We start from the raw sequence: 13,838 nt of genomic DNA, 5'->3' as shown, positions 1-13,838 counted from the left end.
TTTACTGTAAAAACTCACACATAATACAATGTTCTTTTTTTCCGGATTTTAGCATCTCAAATTTCCAACTCACATTATACTGTATTTACTCGAATGTAACGCGACCACGATTGTAATGCAAGGGTTGACTTTTCGGGTGTGAACAGGGGAAAAAAATACGACTGTAACGTGAGGGTAGACTTCGGGCGTGCGACAGAAAAACCGAAAGAACCCGGATGTGACGCGAGGAACCGACATCGCACAGTTCTGAGGGTCAAAGACAACTTTATTGAAATACAAGTCAAACAGGCATTCCTATACACCCCCATCCTCACGGCAGGAAACATGCGACAACTGTCACAGCGACTACAGCGTGGACTGCAGCTACGAAAATAACAAACATGGCCGCCTGACTGTTTGGCTGGTAGCAAGAGTAGTATTTTATTTTTGCGAAGTTATTTAGAATATATCACACGAATAAAGAAATTGCTACAAAGTTACACGAGAAAAATATTATTTAGAAGTTTCAGACACTTGTAATTTTGAGTGGATATCCTCACCGAGTCTTTGGTTCGAGATAACACATTTGCTCGGAGACTGCGGGCAAGTGAGTTTCGTAAACTCATTCGATACCAAATGTCGTTTTCAGTAAATGTCACTATATATTTCTCGTGTTACAGTAAACTAGCCCAGCTTACTCCTTTGTTAAACTAGTGTCGTTTTGAATGAATGTCATTCGATGGGAATGACATTAAATTTGCCATTTGGCAAGGGTATTAGTCTTCATGGTCGTCATCAGTACTGCATTTGAGGTTTGTGCGGGGCAGTCGCGACTGTTTCTATCACCATCCATGCGGCATTGTAGCCAGTGCTCTTTAGGCACTTGTTTGACAATGTAGTCAATATAGCCATCATCACAGTGGTTAGATGGCCCGTAGAGAGGGCTACATGGTCAAGCTGCAGGCCCATGTCCTGTTTAGTTATTCACCCTACTGCAATGTCCAAGTTGTGTCCACATGTCTTCCAGGTGCTGTAAAACATGACATTCACTTTTTCTAATAGATAGAGCAAGTCCTCGCACAAGCCAGTGACAGCTTGCAACTCTTACTGCTTGTGTTCAAAACAGTCAGTGATGTGTATCTTTTTCCAATGTTTCTCAAGAAAAGTGATGGGCATAGTCTCAGTGACCTTTTCTTTCTTGGGCCACTGAATGAGTGGCTCCAGCCTGTCAAAGCAGGCATCAAGCCGTGTATCTCACATGGATGACCTAGTTGCCTGCAACATGTGGAACTCGCATGCAGTATTTTGCATGCAAAGCTGGAGGCGAAATTGAGTGAAAAACACCCTCGTTTTCTCTTAAAGGGGCTCTGAAACAACTTCCGAGGAGAGCATATCAACCCGCTCAATCACTACATTTTGTTGCCATGAAAACCTGAGCCACATAATACACTTCTACATGCAGCAGAGGACCCACAATCGCGCGTGAATGTTGCCGAACTCATTCCAGCAACTTATTCATGCTCGCATCTGCGTATAAATGTTGAGAGGTTGCTATTGGTTATGTTCTCTCAGACAACCGGCAGCTACCATGGCCGCGGCCAATAAGCCGCATAGCTTCAGTGGTCAGAATGCTCCACTTCCAGAGGTGGGGCCGGCAGAGGATCGGCAACCTCCCAGCGTGCAAAAAGTGATGAGAGGAGAGGTAAAGGCGCGAAGACACTGAATTTCAAATTTTAGCTTCAGATAACTCAGCTTCTACAAAGACCACTAAAAAAAATCTTGCTGAACAGTATTTGTGAAGGGGCATGCTTTAACATCCCAGGCATACTGCAGCTTTATAGAGCCCCATTGAGAGCCCCTTTAAAGGGCGAGCGCCCCTCTTAGACATTTTTCTTATTTATGGATCACTTTGGATGAAACTTGCACTAATTATATTTTGGCATGCTGATTATATTTTGGCATGCTGAAAATTTTAACCGAAAGAGTACATCAAACTTTTGTTCACAAAATCTCAAGTTAACGCGTTCAATAAATGCGTTTGTAAATTTTGCCTCATAATTATTGTGTATAAGCCTTATTGCACACTTCAGGAGTGTATCTTCGTAACAATAAAAAATGGAAGCAAATAGCACAAGTAATTCAAGAGGTAACGCTCCTCCAAAATTTCATCACCCTAAAGATTGCAGTTCTGAGAAAACGCGGAAAAACGTTTCAAAGCAGAAATGGTTAGTACGTGAACTAGAACAAATGTTCATGTTCCATACCAATTTGAACCAAAGTTAGACCTTCAAAAACTTCTGAAAGGAAAGGACCATTTCGGTACCAAAACAATCTTTGCAGTAAATTTTCCCGTGTATCATTTACCTTAGTGTCACAAGCTGCATGACATTGCCTTTTTAGCAAAATAAAATAATTATAGCAAGAGTAGGACCAGAGATTGATTTCGGTTCCAAAACTGCAACACCATCCAAATTAGGGAACTGTGAGGAGCACACAAGTCTCATAGTATATTTATTAATCAGGAAAAAAACGTAAAATGCACCAGGCACATAGTCTGGGTGCATGCTGTTGCAGTGCTTTTTTTCTGCTGCTTTAGCAAGGCCAAGTGAAGCTGCCTGCTTAGCAAAACGTGCTACGCTGCAGGCCTATTTCTTCAGCCCTCCTGGAGCGAGTTGCTGCCGCATCCATCTCATGTTCTTGCAGAGAGCATTGAAGAGCAGCACAGCTTCTGCTATGGCTGCCTCCATAGCAAACAGTGACGCATGCTGCTCTTTATGAATGACTGTCCAGATGATAGAATGAAAGCTCTGGTTAGTTCTGCGTCTTCCCCCGCAGGCACCTCTGCAGCAGGCTCTTCTCTGACAAGCGATTGTAAATGGGCAGAAGAGCTTCAGCCACATCACTTGGCAGGTTGTACTTGTGCTTGGGTGACGTGATAAGGTGATATGTTGCCATCACGGCTCACTGCATATGATCCAAATCACCTATATTAGATCTTAGCGCCCGGCCATAATGTGCAGTCAGCATGTCAATTACCTCAGCTGTATGTCATCCCCTGCCATCTAAGCCTTGTTTGCTCTCACCTTTGTGCTTTTGCAAGAGGTTGCACAGTGCTGACCCCATGCGTTTCCATAGGGTTTTGCATCTTGAATGGCGTTGAATGTGTTGCAATCCCCATCGCACAAAATGGTTGTGTAGTGCAGATTGTTTTGTTGTAGCGACCTCTCAAATAGATTTTTTCCTGTCTCCACCTCCATTTGTCCAGACTTGTAAGTGGTGTTTTCTGGTACTGGTGGCACGATTTCCAACGATCATAGCCATCAGTGTTCGGCTTAGGGCCAGTCTCGCATCCCAGACAAAAGTTGGATAACACCACATTGTCCAGGACATAACCATAGAACAATTGTACTATGGCACCGATGCTTATATGGGATGAATGCCTGCGCGTCATTCACGTGCCATCGTAGCACACGGCACCTTGTACCCAAAACACAATTCTTCACCTTCACCACAGCTTGTTTGGCCTGTGCCATAGCGGTCGCAGCAGCTCGGGTGGCAGCAGATTGAAGAGTGGTTTTCAGGTGCTGCTGAAATGCCTTACTGTGCATTCTACGACGAGATAGTCCCATCACCGAAAAGATGACCTTCATCACTGTCTGGCCATTACTGGTTGACAGCATAGCACGACTGGCCAGAGTGTTGACCTCGAAGGGGTTCCACTTTCTTGTTCTCTCAACCCTTGGTGAGTTCTACTCTGCCACGATCTCACCACAGTTGTTGCACAGTATGGCAAGTTTCACAGTGAGGGCATGCGCACAGTCCCCTGCTACCAATCTCACAGATCCACGACATGTTTTGCACTGCATAGCACCAAGAGGAACGTTTCCAGTGTAAAGGTTTACAACTGTATATGACGCAGCTCCGTTTGCGGCCGATGCTGGGGTCGCATCACTTGAATCGCCGAGGAGCACGGTCTTTCGGGCAGTCGCCGGCGTCGATTCTAGCTGATCAAGCGTAGCTTGCTCATGGGCACTTACTTCCATTATGTCACTGTTTGTGACGAGTGCAGTGTCAATTCATGTGCAATTGCAGTCGGCACGAACATCGCCATTGTCCAGCAGAGTCGGAGGCGCGCCGCTGCCCGCAACAAGACTGGCAGGCAATCACAGAGCATAGACGGTTGCTTGTTGATCACCACTCACAGGATGAAACGATGCCATGTCAATAACACTGAAAGAGCATTGATGCTGAAGTGCGGCACACTGTTGTACAATTCCAAATATTGACATGAATGCAAGGAATGAATGATGGCAGACCAGTATAGAGAGCTGCTCTTTCACCATAATTTCTTAGACCTCTGTGTTGTGTACATGAAGCTCCTTCAGCAAGTCTGCTATATGATCAGCAGCACTGAGCTCAGTACCTCAAAGGCCTTTTTTTAACTCTGGCTGTCAGAACATCATTAGCATCTGATGGCATTAACAAAATGAAACAGGTGCTTATTTTGCCATGGGTGTGGAAAGGAGGCTGAATACTTCCAATCTAGGATGATGTGTCTCACGGCTTTCTTTGTAGCCCATGAGTAAAGTTACCTGATGTGAAATGGTGGTTTGGCATTGGTTTGGAGAAGTAAAGACTACCCTGCAGATGCCATGAATTCCTTAGCCCTTTCACCTTAACTCTTTCGCTACCGCAGAAATATGGACGATTTGGAGTGTACGGGAAAAAAATTTTTAGAAGTAACAAACCCAGCGCATATTGCAACACATGGTATTGTAGCTTATTGCACTTCTGAATGAAACAAACAGCATAGTTATGTGTGCAAAGTGCTTGAACATTTATTAGTCTATTGTGACAAAAACGCAGGAAAAGTATACAGAAAAAACAAAAAATTACCTGCTGCACTAAGCACGAATTTGATTTGAGGAAAACTGGAATATACAAACTGGTTCACATGTTTATAGCTGTCATTCCTCCAAGTTTCATGTCTGAGAAAAAATTTTTGCACTTTCCACAGCCAGTCAAGTCAGCAGTCATCACCGTGGTGCTACTGTGAAAAGCAATCACGTGAAGATGTGAATCAGAGGCAGACTTGACAGGTGCTGCACATAACGTCTGATCTTTGTTGATGTTTTGTTCTCTGATAGCAAAGCTTGCAGTTCCTTCTTTTTCCATTTTTTTCTGGTTGGTGACGAATGTATTCTATGGGAGGATTGGAGGCGGGGACTTCAGCTTCATTCATACTAAGATTTGTTAAATGAACTGCGTCTTGATAGCCAGCTGATCAGATTTGTCATTTTTGGCAAACTGGAACATCAGGATCGATGAACTTTCATTGATGTGGTTCAGAAGCCATGACACTTTCAAGTCTTGCCAATAGATGCAGCTGTCACAGAATCCTCCGTGTCCGCTACGTGCAGAAAAATGAGCAAACCGAAAAACTGAATTTGCGAATGTTATTTGATGGTTGAAGGGCAGAATAGATGATTCCTTTATTCCAATGCAGATATAGTCGCGGCAGGTCAACAATTCACATGTGTATGATGATTCCAATGAACAAGTCCAATGGACTCGCATCTTCCCATGAACCATCATGCCGAGCGTATGTTTGCCTGTCCAAAAACTTCTTCCAAGCATACTTATTAATGTTTTCGTACAGCGTCTTCATCTTCTTCGTGAGGAACATCAAGGAGCCGAGAGGTCAAGGAAATCTCCTAACGCCGCTCCGCAGCGATGCGCCGACATGGACACCTGGCCGTTGTCTCGGTCGAAAAAACGCAACGCGACCTTGAGCATTTGGCAGATTGTCTTGGCCATATGTTGTGAAGGCCCTGAAGCACTAAAATAAACCACTCTCAACAGTTGCAAACCGCATGCACTATAGAAAGCACAGAGCGAATGAAAACAAAACTTACATGTGAATACACGCTAACGTTCCTGGCCCCTGAGACGAAGTCTGGCTGTTGGAACCGAAATCTGACATTTTTACATCATTGCCTGACTTATCACCACTGATTTCGTTGCAAAAACTGGAACCGACACCAGCCGAAGCGCTCTGTGTCGGATTTCGAGGAGCGCACGGCGACGCGGACGCCATGTTCGCCGACTGATGTTGCTACGGCTGTTTAAAGTTTCATTTTACACGGTGCCCTCTCATGTTCAAAACTGAAAACAAAAGCTACAATTATGAACTTGGTTTTCATAAAAACAACCTAGATGGCGCAGCATGTCCACAAGAGCCGAAATGAATGTTTGGCGGCTCCTTCAATACGTCGGTCACATATGCCCGGTCGCCTATGGCACGGTAGCGAAACATTTAAGTGCCCTTATGGGTCTGGAAAGCCATCCGTCTACAAACACGTGAAAGATAGCATCGCGTTTCGGCAGCTTTGAGCCTGAATGAACAAACAGTACAAAGATTTGCAGCAATATAATCATATGCATAAAAATGTAACCATGTATTTAATTACTGAATCATATAATTTGTCAGTTCTCTACACTTATGAAGCCACACCACGTCTAAGCGTCAGTTCAACCGGTACACACCTGGGTGTAGCAATTCTGGTTGTGAGGTTGGCTGTCAGCTGCAACCATTCAAGCATAGGATCAAGCTTACACACTTACGCCAGCACTTGTGTTTCCCTAGACGACACTGCAGTAATTAATTAGGCAGTCTGCTCTTACAGTAGAATCTAAGGCTTTTATTGGGCTAGTTTGTTTATAGATGCCAACAGAGTAACTAGCACTAAAAAGAGACCTGTCTCTGCACTGCTAGAGTTGAACCTCTTCCGCATAGAGGCTTTTGTGTTGGTGCATGTAAACTCATCAGTGATACATGCCCTGCCACTCAAACACCTCAAGGCAAAACATGCAAAACAAAGGTTTTTAAGAATAAATATTGTAAACAATGGGCATTCTGATCACAAGTGAATTTAGTAAACAACCTTTGGCATCAACAATGGCATGGAACATATTGCATGTCACTGCTCTAGTTCAGGTGACTTTTGCACCTGGTGACACCAGCTTGGTTTGCTGGTGTCACTGTATACAGCTTGGTCAATTGATGGAGCTTACTGGACAACATGCAAAAGTAACTGAAATTCACTTTGCTGTACCAGGAACATGAACACAGGCCAAGGAAATAACAGAACACATGTTTGTAGTTTGGTCTATGTCTGTGTTACTTCGGGTGTCATTTTGGTGTACAGCACGCAGCTTCAACTGCATAGGCGAAAGCAGACATCACTAAGCTGATTAAATCTGTGTGGCGCCTTTCACTGTGCTGCCTGCCACGAAAATGATTGCCACTGTGGCTTTGAGTGCAAGCTCCCTGTAGTAATGGGTGCAAGGCGTGCTAATTACCACGGTTCTTGGCGTTCAAGATTTAACAAGGGAAAACAGCGCAGAAACACGGGACTAGGAAGAACACGACAACATAGTGTTCTTTCTTGTCCCATGTTTCTGCACTGTTTTTCCTCGTTAAATATGATGTACCAACTTTTCCAAGTCTCTGCCTTAGCACAATTGGCCGCATGATGCCAGGCACAGTACAAGGCATGGCGGCTGCAATGTTTTCAACACCTCCAGCCAGGTATGTGATAAGCCGTGGTGACGTTACTGATAATGAAGGGTAAAGTATAGTGGAGGGTAATGAAAGATAATGAATGTGAACCTCGGGGCCATGTGCTGTGAGCAGTGCACATACAGAATGAACTTCGAGACACTCGTGCATGAACGTGCGGGGATGTGCATCTTGCAAAACCAACCCTGCGTGTCCGTTGGGGACTTAGCAGCAATGAGCGGCCTGATGCAGTCAGATGCGCGCTCACCAGCTGGTAGGTGAATTTTTAGCCATTTGATCTGTACAGCTTAGTGCTTGTGTACATTGTTGACCTCATTGTGGTTTTTGTTTTAATTCGGAATGGATGTGAATGCTTGAGGTAGCAGATGCAACCTCAAGTTAGCATTATCTTGCCCTCTTGCTAATGCTGTTTTTTATCTTGTATTGACAGCACCGAGTAACTGTGCATTTTGTGCCATTACATGGTCTGCTGAAACTCTGCTTGGTGTCTTGTGGAATGACTTCACATGGCCCCCCCCCCCCACGACGCAACAAGACTGTGCAGGCTGGAGGAGGAGATAACACGTTTCTGGGTTACACGTTTCATTAAGCGTTTCGGGTTCAGCCTGCAACAACGGACTTCTGGATGCCAAAAGCTACGACTTGATTTTGAGAAGCTGGTGGCATTCCAGCGCTTTGTGATCAAGAAGCGGCTGGAGAAGCAGTACAGTCTGGGTCAAATCTGTAACGCCGATCAGACCCCAGTGTATATCGACATGCTTGTGGTGTACATAGTCAGTGAGAAGGGCACAAAACAGGTGAAAGTAAGAACTGCTGGGTATGAGAAGCAATGTCTTACCGTGATGTTATGTTGCATGGCCGATGGACAAAAATTGCCGCCCTACCTCATTTTTAAGTGGAAAACGCTTCCATCCGGAGAGTTTTCCCTAAAAACGTGTTGTGTGTACAAGAGAATGGATGGATGAGTGGCGCACTAGTCGAAGATTGGGTCAAGACCATTTGGCAACGTCGTGCCGGGGCCCTGTTGTTCAGAGTCACTCCTAGTTCTCGACTCCTACCGCGGCCACTTTACATATGACATAAAGTCGGTGCTTTGGAAAGGCAGTACACACATTGTGGTGATATCCACAGGAATGACGAACCAGCTACAACCGCTCGACGTTGAAATCAAGAAGCCCTTTGAGGATAGGCTGCGGAAACACTACAACAACTGGCTGATGCTTCAGGACCACCAGCTCACACCAACCGGGTGCATCAAGCGTGCTTCGCTTAGCCAAGTGGCGAACTGGGTTGCCGTGGCATGGGGAGGAAATTCTAGCCGAACTGATTGTGCGGGCCCTCTGCAAGTGCAGCGTCTCGAATGCGCTGGACAGAAGCGAAGATGATGCGCTGTGTGAGGTAGCCAGCCAGAAAGAGGACAGCGATGTTGATGAAGACGATGAGTGAGCATTTGACATGCTACGACGAGTATCACAAGCCTAATAAAAATATCCCGATGTGTAGGGACTGCCTGTGCTCCAGAGCGTGCTCATTAAAACAATAACCAGCTTATGTAGGACGGTTCGCATGGTGGTCCTACTGGCACAGGCAGTAATGTACCCCTGCACTATGAGAACTTGGATAGCACAATTTGTTGTCTTTATCTGGAGAAGACAGTTTCGTGCTCAGGCAAAAACAAAAACTGAGGGGTTATCGAGGCTTACTTCACCTCCAAATGGGGTGACAACTGCGTCGGTCCGCCTTCATTATCTCTAGCAAAGCAAGATCGAATTCTTAGATGGGCATATTGGGGCTTTCCATCGGTACTAATCACACATGGCTCTGTTGATACTGTCTTCACACTGCACACAATGAGTTTGCTTGTGTACTTTGTTTGTCATGGGGATAGCCTTTATAAGCGCTCCTGTTTTCAGAAAATAGTCAGTTGGAAGTTCTGTTTTGTGTGTGCGTCTTTGTGCCTCTTGTCCTGTTGTCTTCGCGCAGATTTTTTTTTGGCATTCACTAGGAACTGACTAGCCCAAAATCATGTCTTAATTCATACCAAAAAGCCCACAGTTAAGCGTTGCTGAATGTGACAATCATGGGAGTGCAGACTATGTGAGATTTAGATGTTTAAGGGAGCACTGTTGTAAGAACAGCCTTGTAACTTCATACTGATATCAACGACAACTATTTCGTATAGGAAATAAGGGTCTTACAGACTGCTGTCTTGGTTTCTTCTGCAGGAAATGTGCATTTTAACAAAACTTGTACGTGTTCTGTTTCTTCTGCAACAATGAACGGAGCGGCGACAATTCACGCGAGGCTTCTGTATCGCATTGTAATGTGCTTTCATAAGCGAACTGCCTTGCCTCGTTTTTGCAGCTTCCACACATGTGCGGTAGCTCGATATTTGTAACTGAGGTGGGGCTTTTTTACTGCTTACCCAGAAGAAATTCCCTATCTTCCAGCTGGCCTTGCTCCACCTCCTGGCGCAGCCAAGAATACCGCCATGAAAATGCGTCGTAATCCGGTCCCGGGCAGCGGGGGTCGACGTGATAATTTTCATGTTGGAGTCGCAGACCTGTGACAAAGCGCACCACAAGCTTAGTTGTGAACTTCCGCTGTTGAGGCCCGAGTTTGCAGCCAGATATGCAGTCAAAAACGGAGAGCAAAGTGTACTCACTATTATTGTGTTCAAGGCATAGTAGTCCTTGCGACTCCAAAAGGCGGACTTGTATGCAGCATTGCCCTGTGGCGCCTTAATGGCAATGAGTGTGCCATTGACACACCCAACGACGCTGGGGATGCTGCCGCGGCAAAGGACGCCCTCCTTCGCCACCGCCTTCTCTTGTGGGCTCGCCGGGAACCAAACCCAAATGTCCCACGACCCCACTAACTGTGGCTGCAGACACCCACTGCACAGACTTGCTGACCGTGGGCTTGGCTATGCTGACGTTGGCGTCATTGCCCATGGCGCCTTGGATTCCGCCGGTGGCGAAGAAGCGCAGTGCGCACAACACCTGTCACTGCACTGACAGCATGTTCGCCCACGCACCTCCCTGTTCATCGGCGAGTTCGTTGCACAGACACTGCAATCTACTTCCTCAGTTGAAATTGACGTTGAGAGAGAGAGAGATAAAACTTTTTTTGTAATTTGGGAAGGTTGCTCGGGCAACTTGGGTGGCACCCCTAGTCAAAGGCGCCACTGGCTTTCGCTGACTGACCAGACTTGCTGAACCAACTTTAGTTGCTGATCCAGGGCCTCACTGGTCAGGGCCACCTCCCATATGTCGGGTTGGACATAGTTAAGTGTTTTACTTTGAAAAGTTAAGAGGTTACTTTGAACCCAAAGCCCCAGTATCCGGATCTTGTCCGCTTCATTAATCTTGCGTCCTCCCAGGAAAAGCTCAACTTCTCCTGGGGATGTGTAAGGTAGTTTGTGGAGTCTAATGACCTCAGACTTCTCCGGGGCACATTCCAGACAACTTTCTGCAGCAAATTCTTCAGCCCTGTGTATGGCTTCTTGTAGGGCTTCTTTTTGGGCTAAGGAGCCGTGTGTAGCCCATAGAGTTATATCATCGGCATAGACCGTGTAGCCTATGTCGGGCAGCGTTTGAAGCTTTCTTGCTAGTTTTAGCATGGCAATATTGAAGAGGAGGGTTGAGAACGGACTTCACCAATGCCTATGGTGGCAGTTCTGTTGGAAAGGAAAGCCTTGATGTAGTTAAAGATCCTCTCTCCACAGTTTAGACCACTCAGCTCCTCTAGGATAGCATGATGGGAGGTGTTGTCAAAGGCTCCTTTTAAATCCAGGGTAAAAGGGTTTTCTCCATGGGTGGGTATTGTATTAATGACTTCTTCGCTAATCCTTAGGAGGGCATCTTGTGTACAGAGGCCTTTTCGGAATCGCACCATAGTGTAGGGGTAAAAGTTATCTTCTATATAGTTCTGGAGTCTGGTGCGTATGATTCTTTCATACAGTTTGCCCACACAGGAGGTTAGGGAGATTGGGCAGAGGGACTCTACTGCCGGGGGTTTTCCGGCCTTGGGAATCATAGTGATGTCCGCATGGCACCACTCAGCTGGTACCTGGCCTTCCTCCCATAATTCCTTGTTAATGTAGTCTGTTAGGTCCTTCAGATGGTCATTGCTGAGGTTCCGAATTATGGCTTTGGTAACCTTGTCTCCGCCCGGTGCTGTGTTCCGCTGAGCCGTTCTTGCTGCAGCATAAAATTCAGATGCCGTTATAGGGGCTTGGCTTTTCTTGTCCTTCGTAGGTCAGGGTACATGGAGGGGTGTTCTCCTATGTACTTGCGATGCATGGCTGCTATCAGGTCTTGGTCTGTGTCTTGAAACTTATGGGCAACTGTTTGGAGAGTTTGTCTGGTAACTGATTTGGCCTTATTCGGGTCAATCATGCATCTTAAGATCGTCCATGTCTGTGCTGTGCTTAGGGTGCCTTTCAGGGAAGCGCAAAACTCAGACCACTTTTGTCTAGATAGCTGTATAGCATATGCTTGCGCTTGCTGTGTAATCTCAGCAATTCGTAGTTGTAGTTTTCTATTGAGACACCGCTTTTTCCTGCGTTTAGTGAGGCCTTTTCGAGCCTCCCATAGATGCAATAGGTGGCGATCTACTTCCGGTGCTTCTATGGTCCGTTGGATGGTTTTTGTGTTGCTTGAGTGGGCATCTTTGATTAGTTGAGTCCACTCTTGAATATTTTTAATGCCTCCTTCTGGCGGCGGGCATTCTGTTAATTTTTTCCATTCCGTGATCTGTACATTTTCCAGACCTCTTCTGATTCTGGCAGTTGGTATAGAGAGACTTCTGATCTTGTGGTCGCTTCCCAAGGATTCCTCTAAATTAGTCCAGGTTGCATAATTAATGTTCTTAATTCAGGTGAGGCCTGGGCAGGTATTTCGGCTAATACTGTTCTGGTGGGAGAGGTAGTATCAGTGACGAGCCCTAAACCTAGCATTTCCACAGCTTCAAGTAGATTTTCACCTTTTTGAGAGTCGCTTATGTAGCCCCAGGAGCTGTGTCTTGCATTCATGTCTCCCAGAAGCACCAAGGGGTTGTCCTGGGCTATTCTGACAAATTCTGTTAGTATAGGCAGAAAGTCTTCCTTCTTGCGGCTTGAAGGGATGTAGAGATTTAGGATAAAGGTGCTCTGTTTTCCCCTCTTTTGCGGCATAACTTCAACTAGAACATGGTTAATATCTATGAAGGGGAGTTGATGTGAGACTGTGGTAACTGATTTGGCCACTAGAGTAGCTACTCTCGGCGAGTCCGTATGCGCCATTGTATAATATCCACGAAAGTAAGGAGCCACGCGTGTTTCCAGGAGACAGATTATATCTGGGGGTATAGGAGACTCTTGAATGAACATAAGCAAGGAACTGTCCTTATTTTTGAAGGTTCTACAATTCCATTTTCTAAGTGGTTTGGTGCTTGTTTACGGGGGGGGGGGGGGGGCATTATTACTGCTGGCAACAGATTCACAATCGCTGACGTCAGCCACGCTTTTGTGTCTTCTGTGGGCTTCAGCCCGGGGGTTGTCAGTTTTGCGCATTTCCTGACTCCCTGCGTTACAACTTGGATTTTAGAGTTGATTCCTTTTATAGCGGAGATTTGCTGCTGCATTTGGAGGGATTTTTGTCATAGCTTGCATCTGTGCCTGGATTTGGGCCATATTTGTTGGAGAGTGGGCTCTTCAAAATTTGTTTCAGGTGGAGGGCATTGAACAGGGGTTTGGGGTGTTGTGTTCTGCGTCTGAGGCTGTATATTGCTAAGGTCTTCAGTTTCCATTCTTGCTGGGGAACCGCATGAAGTGTTTATAACCACAACCATAAACAGTAGTAAAAACTAGAATAGCTCAAATGCCAAACTTGCTGAGTTGCATTGTGAAATCTTGTTTGCAAGAGAGCACAGAGTGCAGTGCGAACTCAGTGAATACCAAATGCAAAACAACAGCGGACAATCCAATGAAAACAGTGCGAGAACAGCATCGTGAGACACGCTTTCAAAACAAGTGTGAAATAACAAAACAGTGAATGTTGAATGTGGTGCAAAATGAATCGTCCTGCCAATCCCCACCCGTCTCGTACTTTTTTCGCGCATGCAGAACTACACCTGTTAATGAAACAAGGCAAGCAGTATCAAGCACCACTTTTAGATCAGAACAACACCGACAACGGGGCAAGGGCCAATACACTAAGATCAGTTTACGAACAAGGAAAACAGTCTATATCAAGCCGCCTATATATAGTCAGCGGAAACAAATGCACCTTCACTG

General features: G+C 45.7%; 1 long non-coding RNA gene across 5 annotated transcripts in view; it reads left to right on the top strand.

The window, feature by feature from the left end:
* Positions 1-13,838, top strand: part of LOC144109645 (uncharacterized) — a 255,642-nt gene that overhangs the window by 94,387 nt on the left and 147,417 nt on the right. The window contains exon 4 of one of the 5 annotated variants that reach the window (XR_013309627.1): positions 4,997-5,848. The exons of the other annotated variants lie outside the window; for them this stretch is intronic. This is a non-coding gene — a long non-coding RNA (uncharacterized LOC144109645). Of the gene's footprint in view, positions 1-4,996; positions 5,849-13,838 lie in introns of those variants that run through there. 5 annotated transcript variants of the gene reach the window in all.

The sequence above is a fragment of the Amblyomma americanum genome, chromosome 1, assembly GCF_052857255.1.
Source record: "Amblyomma americanum isolate KBUSLIRL-KWMA chromosome 1, ASM5285725v1, whole genome shotgun sequence".
NCBI lineage: Eukaryota > Metazoa > Arthropoda > Arachnida > Ixodida > Ixodidae > Amblyomma > Amblyomma americanum.
The sequence above is the reverse complement of the archived record's forward strand: the minus strand, read 5'-3'. Positions and strand labels throughout refer to the sequence as shown.